Genomic DNA, 12670 nt, shown 5'->3' on the forward strand with positions numbered 1-12670 from the left:
AGTCAAAAGATTTTGACCAAAAGAGTCAATGAAATTTATACTTTAGAGAGTTTGTCCAGACACAGCATTTAGGGATCCTCTGAGCTTCTACTGCCAGCCCGTCAGTACCCTACACCATCTCACTAAGCCACACAGCTCTCCTCTGAGGGAGGGATTAGTCTTTTCACAGGTGAGATTATTCTTTTTCCAGGAATTAGGGAAGAGGGCTCCCCATGCATTAGAAAAGAGTAGGCACCCCTGGGCCGATATTGCCAAAATTACCCGTGTTGCTCCTGGAAGGGAGAAGCCTCTACACCAGGGGTCCCCAAACTACGGCCCTCTGAGGCCATTTATCCAGCCCCCGCTGCACTTCCAGAAGGGGCACCTCTTCATTGGTGGTCAGTGAGAGGAGCATAGTTTCCATTGAAATACTGGTCAGTTTGTTGATTTAAATTTACTTGTTCTTTATTTTAAATATTGTATTTGTTCCCGTTTTGTTTGTTTTTTTACTTTAAAATAAGATCTGTGCAGTGTGCATAGGGATTTATTCATAGTTTTTTTTATAGTCTGGCCCTCCAATGGTCTGAGGGACAGTGAACTGGCCCCCTGTGTAAAAAGTTTGGGGACCCCTGCTCTACACTGATCAACAAATTGTTTCTGTAATTCAGTGACCAGGTTACTAGTTTTAAAGCTGTCTCATTTGAGGGCTGCCAAGGCTGATAAGTGATATTCCAGCTTTCTATATTATATTAACTTAAATAAAGCCTTTTCTAGAGACAAAAAATAAAGTGACTAAAGAGAATTGATAACTAAATGCAACGTGTGATCCTTGATTGGAGCCTGAATGAATAAAAAAGTCATTATAAAGGACTTTTTAGGACACAATCACTTTGATAAAATGATGTGAAAGAACAGGATTTCTAGAATTATATTTTGGGAAACACTAGTATAGGAAATACCCCTTTTAACTGAAATGTATTATGGCCTTCCATGCTAGATGTTCCCATGGATATATTCTCATTTAATCTTGATTATTTTAGGACAGGAAGGTGATTTCCTACTGAAGCTAAAACTCTATTACTATGATTGCGGAGGGATCAATATATTTAATTTTAGAATATTTTATCTGATTTATAGATTTGCAATTAGGTCCAGATGTCAACTAGGATTTATCATTAAGCCGAGGAATTTCAAAACTGGAGGGTATCTTTGAGGTTACTTGGGATCAATTCTCATTATTTTTCAGATGAGCAAAAGGGACCCAGATGGACTAGATGATGTACCCATGGTCAGTTAGAAGGGAAACTGGTTTTGGAAATTTTGTCTTCAAACTTAGTGTTCCCTCAATAAAAGCATAAAGATCTATTCAACACTTTCTGAACATCAACAACAGACAAGGTATCATTATGGCCTGGCCTGCCCCATGGAAAGAGGCTTAACACTGGAGGAGAAACTGCATGATAATCTTCAAGGAGCAAAGAGCCTCCAACTCCTAGCACTTGTAATAATGCAGGCAGTCTGCCGAGTCCAAGCTGAACCAAGACATGCCCTTTGCTTGACTTTTTATTACATAAGAAAGCACTAGGAGTTCAAGCCAACACATTTTTCTACAAAGAAAGAAAGAGGAGGAAGGAAGGAAGGAAGGAAGGAAGGAAGGAAGGAAGGAAGGAAGGAAGGAAGGAAGGAAGGAAGGAAGGGAAAAGAAGGAGAGAGAGAGGGAAAGAGAGAGAAAAGAAAGGGAAAGAAGGAAGGAAAGAAGGAAGGAAGGAAGGAAGGAAGGAAGGAAGGAAGGAAGGAAGGAAGGAAGGAAGGAAGGAAGAAAAAGAACTGAGTGATTATGGAAGACAGATTACAAAAGTCCCAAGTCCTTTACTTATCCTCCTAATAAACATTTCCTTGCAACATGTTCTCAGCAGGTGTCATCTCATCTGATAGAATGATGAAAGAAGATTAAATCATTTTTTAAATAAAATGTATGTGTGCCTGCTTCTTGACTGGACTGAGGCCCCAGACTTAAATCCCCTATTTTATATCTCTGAGAATAATCTCCTGATCCATACTGGGAATTTAAGGAAATCCAAAAGCCAGCTCCCTAAAATGGTTTCCCTGACTAGCTCATGCTCACTCCAGGGGCCAGTGGAGCATCCCAATTGGTGATGGTGCAAGTGTGACTGCTTTTTGTGGTGGGGCAGGTACGGGGTGGAGGGTAGGGCAAGCAAAGGGCTCTGGGGGGCCTCAGAGAGGCACGAAGGTGTTTCAGAAGTAAGCTCAAGTCTAAATAGCTGGAAGAACACATAAAATGACAGGTATGGAGGCTATTCAGGTTGGGGTTGCTAAGTCAAGGGTTTGGGACTGAATGGGAATGGCCTTATAGCACAGACAGGTCAGGGACAGGCAAAAGGGTCTCTTGGAAAACAGCCCCAGAATCTAGCTTGCAAGTGTGGCTCATCATTGGTGGTTGGTAGGACCTGGTGTCTTCAGTTGGATGACATGGCCAGGATCAGTGGCTGTGGAAGAGCCACTGATCAGTGAACAACAGCTAAGAGCAATGGGCTTGAGTTAAGGTCTGGAATGAAAACTGTATTCCCACATTCAAGAAGGTCAGCAGGATGTGAAGTCAAGAGTAAACCCATTGTTGATCCAATAATCAAGCCTGACAAGGGAAGAACAAGAACGCAAGCAGTAAGCCAGGGAGAACAGGCAGTCTGGGTGGTCAATGTCGGAGGCATGCAGAATGCTGGAGGGTGGAGCTATGCCAGGGCCAGAAAATGGGTGGTATTGCCACTCTTCATTCTGTTTCCGCTGCTCTGAATGGGATGTGTCATACACCGTTAAAAGTACCACCAGAAACTTTGTTTATTCTGTTTCCCTGCAATTAACTAAATATATGAAGGTGAAAGGAATTCATTTATGAGGATGAGTATGTTTGTATTGACTGAAAGAAACACCAGAATTTCAAACGTGAAAGCATTCCTACTGGAATATGCTAGCACAGTAGGAATGGGGAGATACAGCCAAAAGGACTGTTCCAGGATTAGCCACACTGAATTTTCTAACTGACACGGTAGAGATCCATGGGTGAGGTCAACGTGAGCTCTTTAGAAAAACTGTGAGAATGCACACATTTTGGGAGGCTGGGTAGCATTTCCACTCAAGAGGCCTAGTAGTTCAGTGCAGATACTGTATATTTATACTTATGCCCTGAAGGACTGGAATGAGGCAGCTCAGTACTGGGTAAGGCTAGGTTCCCAGTAAGGCAGCCAGAGAGCATGGGCACCCACAGGGCAGGGAGAGAAAGGAGCCCACAGTCTGCTCCAGAGCCTGCTCAGAGACGTGGGTAGAGAGGGGGCTCCAGCTCACAGGATGCCACGTTATATACCTTTACCCCAGCTTCTGCCACAGTAGGTCAGCTTCTGTGTATTTTGCACATTGTGTTTCTATGATTTTCTTTCGTTTGGCTTTAGGTCATTTGAAAACTACCACCCTAAACCAGTAACGCTAAGTATAGTCCATGTTCTCAGCTCTATGGGCTGCTATCTTGATTATTCATGTAGGAGTTTGCCGTCTCTCTGGAAATCCAGGTTTATGTAATGGCAAAAAGGAGAGAACAATATAGGGTAGGATTTAAGTGCTAAGTGATGTGTTAGGGGCTACAAGTGACTCACAATTGCGAGAAGAAAAGAGATACCTAGGGTGCAGGGATAAGGGGCCATGTCAAAAAGTAGAGAAATTTCTACAAAAGAAAAAATGTGGTACTTGAGCTGAAACTTAAAGGAGGAAAGGATTTGGATAAGGGGTGAGGGGAAGTTACTCTAAGCTAAAAGCACAACAGCATGAACAAAAGTGTAGAGATAGAAGCTCTCAAGGCCAGTTTGGAAAACAGTAAATAGAGAAAACATATGGATGACTGATAGTGTTTTCCATTTTTCAAATTACTTATTCAGACCATGTCCTGAGCAAGAACAATTTCCTGTGGTTTATAAATAGGTCCCAGTTATTTTAGGAGAAGGTAACACAGATGATCATTCATGGGATGTTTCATCACGCCTCCAATTTTCCGAGGGCCAGGAGAAGACGTATAAATGTGTATGAAATGGTCCAGCACGTGAAACACTGTTAATGAAACCTGATAACAAAGTTTAAGTAGAAATTTTGAGTTCCTGGCCAGGTTCTTGTCTTTGTCTCATTCTCCCTCCTGCATTTGCTCCTGATTTACTGTGCAAAACGCCTAAGGCTTCAGATGACATATACCCCCTGGAAATAAAAGGACAAAAATACAGACTGAGAGCTAAAGAAAAAAAAACAAAACAAACAAGCACAAGAGATGAAGTCATTTGTCTGAGCTCACAGGGAGGGTGGTGCCAAAGTTACAATTCAGGACACCCATCTCAGGTTTCCCTTCACCCAAGGTCTTGAACACAAAAATTTGACCCACCTCTGTAACCAAAAAGCCACCCAAATTGTACAGAATTCCAGTTACAGTGATTCCTAAGATGAGAATCTTTTCATTGGTTCATAGGTTGGGGCTCCCAACTGCCTGTATTTGAGAAACAGTCCAATGCATATGTACATGCTATGTGGTGTCCAAAAGAAAGAAGATATTTATACCGATAATTAATTAGGTTAAAGACAGATCTGTATTTTTTTTGCATTTAGCATTTTCTTCCTCTACTGTTCGATTTTCTGATCTGTTTCGCTAACATGTGTATCACTGTACAGTTTTCATTTGGGCCTAAGAAAGATTTGAATGAATACATATTTTTTATTTGTATTTTTCCTTTGGGTTCCTCTTACTATAGATCTAGGGCAAAAATAAACTGATGACTATCCTAAATATTCTGCCTTCAATTCATAATGCCATTGGTAAAAGAAGAGCCCTGGACTTCATTCACCGCTTTGAGTGATTAAAATCAAGTTGTAATCACAGGAACAGCAGTAGCAATCCTATCTTATATCTGAAGAGATCACTATCAGACATCTCCACAACTATGAAATAACTCTATTACTTGTGATTCTACAAGTTTTTGCAAGAATTTGGAGTTGTATGTACCCCAGCTCTCTAAATAAGAACGAGCATTATTAAGCAGCCCTCTCATTCTTACAATTGTTTATTATGTGGGCTAAGAAAGCCATCACAATAGCATTTCAAGCCATTCCAATAATCCTCTCAAAACTTCTTGAAACACTCTTAGAATTGAAAAGGTAGCTTCACTCAACTTATCAAATGTAATAACAACTGCCTACAAAAATGTCTTTTGACAGGCAGAATTAGTAGCCAAAGAGGGTTAGTTTTACCCAGTGTTTAAGATGTACAGAATCCTTTATTTATTTATTTATTTTATTTATTTTTTGTATTTTTCTGAAGTTGGAAATGGGGAGGCAGTCAGACAGACTTCCGCATGGGCCCGACTGGGATCCACCCGGCATACCCACTAGGGGGTGATACTCTGCCCATCTGGAGCATTGCTCTGTTGCAACCAGAGCCATTCTAGCGCCTGAGGCAGAGGCCATGGAGCCATCCTCAGTGCCCGGGCCAACTTTGCTCCAATGGAGCCTTGGCTGCGGGAGGGGAAGAGAGAGACAGAGAGGAAGGAGAGGGGGAGGGGTGGAGAAGCAGATGGGCGCTTCTCCTGTGTGCCCTGGCCAGGAATCGAACCTAGGACTCCTGCACGCCAGGCCGACGCTCTACCACTGAGCCAACTGGCCAGGGCTGAATGTGACTTAAACAAAGGACTTGAGAGTAGTGGCAGAGGAGGGTATCACGGCAAATTTGTTTTGAAAATGTGAAATGTGACATCTACCTCTTGGTTGACATATGAAGCACAGTAGTATAGTAAAATCTCTGAGAAAATCTTCAATTAAATAAAGGTCTATTTTTAGTTATCTTAGTATTTCCCAAGCTTACCTTATACTCTCTAGGCCACGCACTAGTATGCTGTAGAAAACCTTTAGATAAACATTGTCCTGTGCGTGAACATTGGCTGTCACTCAGACACAGGGGCCTCAGACGTTCTCTTCGCTACTTGGAAGCTTTGAGACTTTGAACAAGTTACCCTCTCAAAACCCTACTTTCCTTCTCTGAATTATGTGGAAAATAATATCTATCTCTCATGAGCTTTGGAAGACATGGCATATGCTCATTAAATATTTCTCTCCTTCCATGTGCAATTCATGGTGGTATAAATCTTCCTGTGTCTAAACGTGAATCACAATATCCTCTCTAATACAACCACTTTTTCCAGTCTCATCTCCCTGTGACATGTACTGACTTTTGCCTTGAGGCAAGTTACCCACTCTTTCTGTGTCTCAGTGTCCCTGTCTGTAAAATGAAGGTAATAATGGTACCCACCTCATAGGGTTTTGAAGATTAAAGGTTAATATTTCCAAAGCACTCAGAATATCAACTGTTATAAAATAAATTATTTCAATAAAGCTCAATAATCTCAATAAAGCTACCAGTAGTCTCATCTTCTAATCGTACACTGTACTCCAGTCACATGACTCCTTGCTATCAAAGGTCCCTGATGTTTTGCCATGGCCACGTCCTTGATCTCTTCACCTCTCTTGCTGAGCTCTTCACTTGGAATGCCCTTCTTCATTCTCTCTACCTGGTGAAACGCTATCCATCCTTCCAGGCTCATCACAAATGCTGCCATCTTGATGAAGCCTGTTCAGATTTCCCATAACTGGTTTTCTTCCTTTTCCTAGCAATGCCCTCAGGGCTTTATAGCTCTCTCCTGGATTTTGTCAGGTTACACTGTATCTGCTGAGTTTTATACTGCTCGAGGAGCAACACACACAGCACCACCACCACCACACACCAGCACACACACACTCAGCACCCAACAATGTGATCTTCAGGCTGGGAACCAGGAAACCTGGGCTCTGGGCCCAAGCGAACTTCTCTGTCACTTTGGTCAGGTCACTTCATAGGAGCTTTGGTTTCCTCTTTCTTGAAATAGTGGGTTGGAGAGGACCGGCGCTCTCCCTCTTCCATCCCTACCTTTCGGTAAGTCTAGTATACCTTTCTTGGGCAGCCACAGACATGCATGTGGAATTGCAAATAAATAGAAGGAACAAAGTTTGAACAGAAATGTCTGATCAGAAATCTTTGATTGCACTGTTTGTAAAAGCAAAAGACTTAAATAACCAAGATATATAAAGTGTGATAAATGATGGAATACTATGCAGTGGGAACAAAGACGGAGGAGGCAGAGGAGGAGGAAAAGGAGAAGGAAGCTTACCTTGTGTTATAAGGAAAGATCTCTAAGATGTATTGAGTTAAAAAAAAAAAAGAAACACAAAGCTCAGAACTGTTGGTAGTATGCTGCTACCTGTTAAATAATAGAAAGAGGCCCTGGATGGTTGGCTCAGTGATAGAGCATTGACCTGGTGTGTGGAAGTCCTGGGTTCTATTCCCAGTCAGGGCACACAGGAGAGGCAAATTCTCATCTGCTTCTCCCTCCTCCACCTCCCCCCTTCTCTCTCTCTCTCTCTCTCTCTCTCTCTCTCTCTCTCTCTCTCCCCCTCCTACAGCCATGGCTTGATTGATTTGAGCATGTGGACCCCAGGCACTGAGGATGGCTCCATTGAGCCTCTGCTTCAGGTGCTAGTAAAATAGCTTGGTTGTGAGGGGCCCTAGATGGGCAGAGCATTGGCCCCAGACAGGGGTTGCTAGGTGGATCCTGGGTGGGGTGCATGCAGGAGTCTGTCTATCTCCCCTCCCCTCACTTTAAAAAAAAAAGAGAGAGAGAAGTAGTAAGAACATATATTTGATTTTCATCATCTATGTCTAAGAAGACACTGGCCAGGTACCCTGGAAGAATACATAGAAATTTGCAAAAAGTGTTTACCTATAGGGAATTGGATGGAGTGAAGTAAGGGATGAAAGGTTACTGGGTGAGAGTGAGAATTTCAATGCAAACCTTTTAGTACTGTTTTGTTAATCAATATGTGAATGTATTTAATGTGAATATATTGCTTACTCATAGAAAAAGTTAGAAATGAAATCTCTGATTGTAACAATGAGTATTTTTTTTAAAAATAGTTTATTTTATTTTCAGTTTTCAGGGAAGAACTAGGGAGTGATTTACTAATTTATTGCTGCAGCTTTGTACTGAGATAAGAATCCCTGTGACAAACTTGTCATTGGAAAGGTGAAACTTGGCAGTTAAGACATTCCTGGAGTTTTCTTCTGAGGTCGGCCACATTGATTTTCTAGTTCATGCCCCCTGATGCAGATGGCTCAGAAACCAGAGGCTTCATCCATCTGGGGAGCATCATAGCTGGCGCTCCATATGAAAGTCTATCAGCACCCTTGTTCTTTCTGGAGAATCTGGGAGAATTCAATTGAGGAAGAGGGGAGGGTCAGCCTAGCAAATTCTCATATTCTCTAGGAGGGCAAATTAACCGAGAAATGACTGGAGAAAGCTGTGATCTTCTCTTAAACATGGTTAAAAATAGTAGTGCCTACATTATAACTGAGACAATTCAGAGAAAGCTTTCAGATAACTTTCCAAACCTTCCCATACAATCTAACCCTCAGATAGCATATATCTTGCTACCACATGGGTGGAATCCCAGGTTCTTCTCAAATTCAGTTAGCCCACCATCTTAAGAAATATAGGTCTAAAAATATTTTTTGTTCCTCCCACAGAGTCTCGTAGCAATTAGAAATCCAGCGCATGCTTTTCTCAACTTGCTTTGGTCCAAGGTCCTCTTTCAAGAGAATCCTGAGAGTGTAAATTACTTGCAGCTGAGACAGGCCCATACTGACCCAGCATGTACTGTATCAAACCCCAGCACTCCTGCGTGGCCGCTCCTGGGAAGGCCTCAGAAGGGCTTTTCAAAGCAGAACTCATAAAAACAAATACCACACCTCTACCCCCATCTCCTGTCCCCTTCAAAAAGCAAACAACAATGCTACTCTGTTCAACCAAACACAGGGGGATTTTCTGTTTAAAGTATTTTTTTTTCTTATTTCATATTGGCAGCCCTTATTAAGGAGCGGATGACTTTCAAGTTGGTTAACTTTGAAACATAAGTACGTAAGAATCCAGGTATTTAAAACTTTTAAAATCTTTGATACATCCTCACAGCCTTCATGTAAAAAACATTGTTTTAAAGTTTTATTAAAACTATGCCAGTTAAAAGAAAAAGGAGTTCCTTTGACTACTTTTCTTGAGTTATTATGTTTGCTTTTAAAGCTAGTAATAAAATGTCTTTAAAATCCTACTTCCCTTTTCAAACTTTTGGAAATAGCTTTGGTTTCAGATGGACCTGGGGTTGAATGCAGTTTTCATCAATTCATGCAACTGACCCAACTTCTTTGTGCCTCAGTGTCCTCATTGGTAAAATGAGAATATTATTAGTAAGCACCACAGATTAGTTGTAAGGATTAAGTAAGTGCAGTAAATCTTCACTTAACATCATCAATGCATTTTGAAACTGTGGCAAAATGATGTAAAAAATGAAACCAATTTTACTATAGGCTAATTGCTATAAACAGTAGTTAAGTCCATCAACATTATTATGAAATGACATTAATGAAACATTACTGGAGGACCTGCTGGATATGTAAAGTGCTTAGCAGAGTGTCTAGAGATATGTATGAATAGTAAAACTGATAACGTCAAAACAATTACTATTATTATACCTTGTATCTCATTTGGGGAAAATGTTTATTAACTGAATTTAGCAAATATTTCCTTATTTTTGTGATTCTTTAAGGAGTCCGATCTCAGTCTTAAAGGCATATTATTAAAATTGAAGTCTTGCTTGCTCTAATCCATGTGTAGAAGAAGGAACCAAAGAGAAGCAACCAGCCTGCCAACCATGAGAAGCAAGCAAGAAAAGATTTCATTGCCTCCATGGCAAATGTTCAGATAGATGGTCTTAGTGTGTGTGTGTGTGTGTGTGTGTGTGTGTGTGTGTGTGTGATTCTCTGAGAATAAGATGTAATATTTGGGCTGTGACCCTGCATCCCCATCCATGCAGTACCTGAGGGCATACAATGGGAAATGACATCCCAACTTTGGAAGTATGATTGGGGGCAAGATCTAACTACTCAATCCCGATGGAAGACTTCCTCCTCTAACTAGCTTTACATGTTAAACCTTTATCTATGGGAAGTAATTTTTCTGTTTCCCTTTGTTCCTCACCCATCAGCCTATGAATTTCTGAAATTTCTTGAATGAATTCTAGGCATGAATCTAGCCCACTTCTGGAATCCTCTATATAGTCTGGCAAACTATGTCTAATTGGGAGACTGGCACTCTTGTCATTGCCAAGGTCATCCTTGGACTTCCAAAAGAATGACACGAGTCATGAATATATTAGTCATGCCTGCCTTCTGCTCACGGAAAAGCATCATGGCTTGCCACCCACAGATACCGAGGCTATTGTGATGGAGGCAGTATGAGAAGCCTGGAAGTTGGAAACCACCTCACGTTGGAGTTCCTGCTCTGTGGTGTGTTCCAAATTCTAGTTACTGATCTTCAGTTTTCCCCAACCTAAATAGTGAGGATGCCAATTATGGAGGCTCTAGTGACAATGTCTGAAACAGAATTGTCCAATAGAAATATGTGAGCTACTTATGTCATGTAAAATTTTTTCAATAATGATATTCGAAAAAAATAAATGGTTAATTTTAAAACAGAATTTATTTAACCCATTATATTTAAGATAGTATCACTGCAATGTATAAGTGATATTGTAAATACTGATACATTTTTCCTTTTTAAAAACTATATCTTTGAACCTGGTATGTATGTAGATTTTGTAAAATTCACAGAACAAGTAGATTCAATTACCCAAGTTGTTCTAAACATACTTAAAAGTTTTCTTTTCTTTTTTATTGATTGATTTTAGAGAGAGAGAGAGTGGGAGAGAGAAAGAGACAGAGATTTTTTTTTTAATTGAATTTATTGAGTGACACTGGTTAATAATTGGTTTCAGGTGTTCAAGTCTAGAATACATCATTTATATACTGCATTGTGTTCATTACCTCAAATGAAGTCTTCCTCCATCACCGTCTATCCCCTCTTCTACCTTCCCCCTCCCCTACCCCTTTCCCTCTTGCAATCCCCACAGTGTTGTCTGTGATAACTGAACCAATAATCAATTCTTAAATTTAAATAAAAATTAATTAAAATCAATCTGCTTTCTTTCCCTTTCTCCAGCCCCTGTCAACCACCAATCTGTTTTCTTTCTACTCTATGGATTTATCTAACCTGAATATTTCATATGAACAGAATCATATAATATGTGGCCTTCTGTGTCTGGCTTTTTCTCATTAATGTTAAGTGTAAAATGCTAAGTATACTACAATAAGTGTACAATGTACTAATATTCTGTAGCATGTATCAGTGCTTGATTTCTTTTATGGCTATATGAAATTGCATTGTATGGATACCTTACATTTTATCAGTCTAACCATTGATAGACATTTGAATTGTTTTCACCTTTTGGCTATTGTGATTAGTGCTACTATGAACATTCGTATACAAACATTTATGTACCTGTCTTCAATTCCTTTGGGTATATAGCTAGGAGTGGAATTGCTGGATCATATGATAATTCTATATTTAAATATTTGAGATACTGCCAAGCTATTTTTCACAGCAGCTAAACCACTTTACATTCCCACCAGCAATATAGCAGGCTTCTAATTCCTCCACATTCTCACCATACTTGTTATTTTCCGTTCCTCACCATACCCTGTTTATTGAGATATAACTGACATACAGTTTAAGGTGTACAGCATAATGATTTGACTTATGTATATCATAAAGTGATTAATACAGTTTAGTTAATATCTATAATTTCAAAAGGAACAAAAGAAAAATGAAAAAGAATTTTTCCTAGTGATGCGAACTCAGGATTTGTTCTTAACAACTTTCATATATAGCCCACAGAAGCGTTAACTATTGTCATCATGTTGTACATGACATCTGTACTACTACTTATTTATCTAATAACTTAAGTTTGTATCTTTAGACTACCTTTGTCCAAATCCCCTTTCCCCACCACAAATCTGATCTCTTCCATTTTTAAAAAACATTAAATCTATCCTAGTGGGTATGAAGTGGTATCGCATAGTGGTTTTGCTTTGCATTTCCTTAATGACTAATGATATTGAACATATTTTTATGTGCTTGTTGGCCATTTGTATATCTTTGGTGAAAATTCTATTCAAGTCTCTTCCCCATTCTTGAACTGAGTTGTTTGTCTTTTTTGTTGTGGAGTGTAAGAGTTCTTTATTTATTCTGAATACTAGACCCTTATCAGATGTGACTGGCAAATATTTTGTCCTATTCTGTAGATTGTATTTTAATTTTTTTTAAATATCCTTTGATACACAAGAATTTTACATTTTGATGGCATACAATTTGTCTGTTTGCTCATGCTTTGCTGTCATATCTAACAAGTCATCATCTAATCCTTGAAGCACATTTAAAAAAAATAAAACAAAAGCTTTATATATGAAAAAAGACATACTCTGAAGTTTTATTTTAATCAAAACTTATAAATTTACTTATTAATCAGTTAATAAAGTCAGTGTTTCTTTGAACATATTTGCTGAGGCCACTTCTTTTTGCATAAGCATACATACTTTGGTTTTCTTTTAAGTTGATTAAGAACTTGGAGACACTTGCAAAGCAACTTGAACTCAAAATATTTCAAGGTTTTG

Source organism: Saccopteryx bilineata, chromosome 3 (assembly GCF_036850765.1).
Source record: "Saccopteryx bilineata isolate mSacBil1 chromosome 3, mSacBil1_pri_phased_curated, whole genome shotgun sequence".
NCBI lineage: Eukaryota > Metazoa > Chordata > Mammalia > Chiroptera > Emballonuridae > Saccopteryx > Saccopteryx bilineata.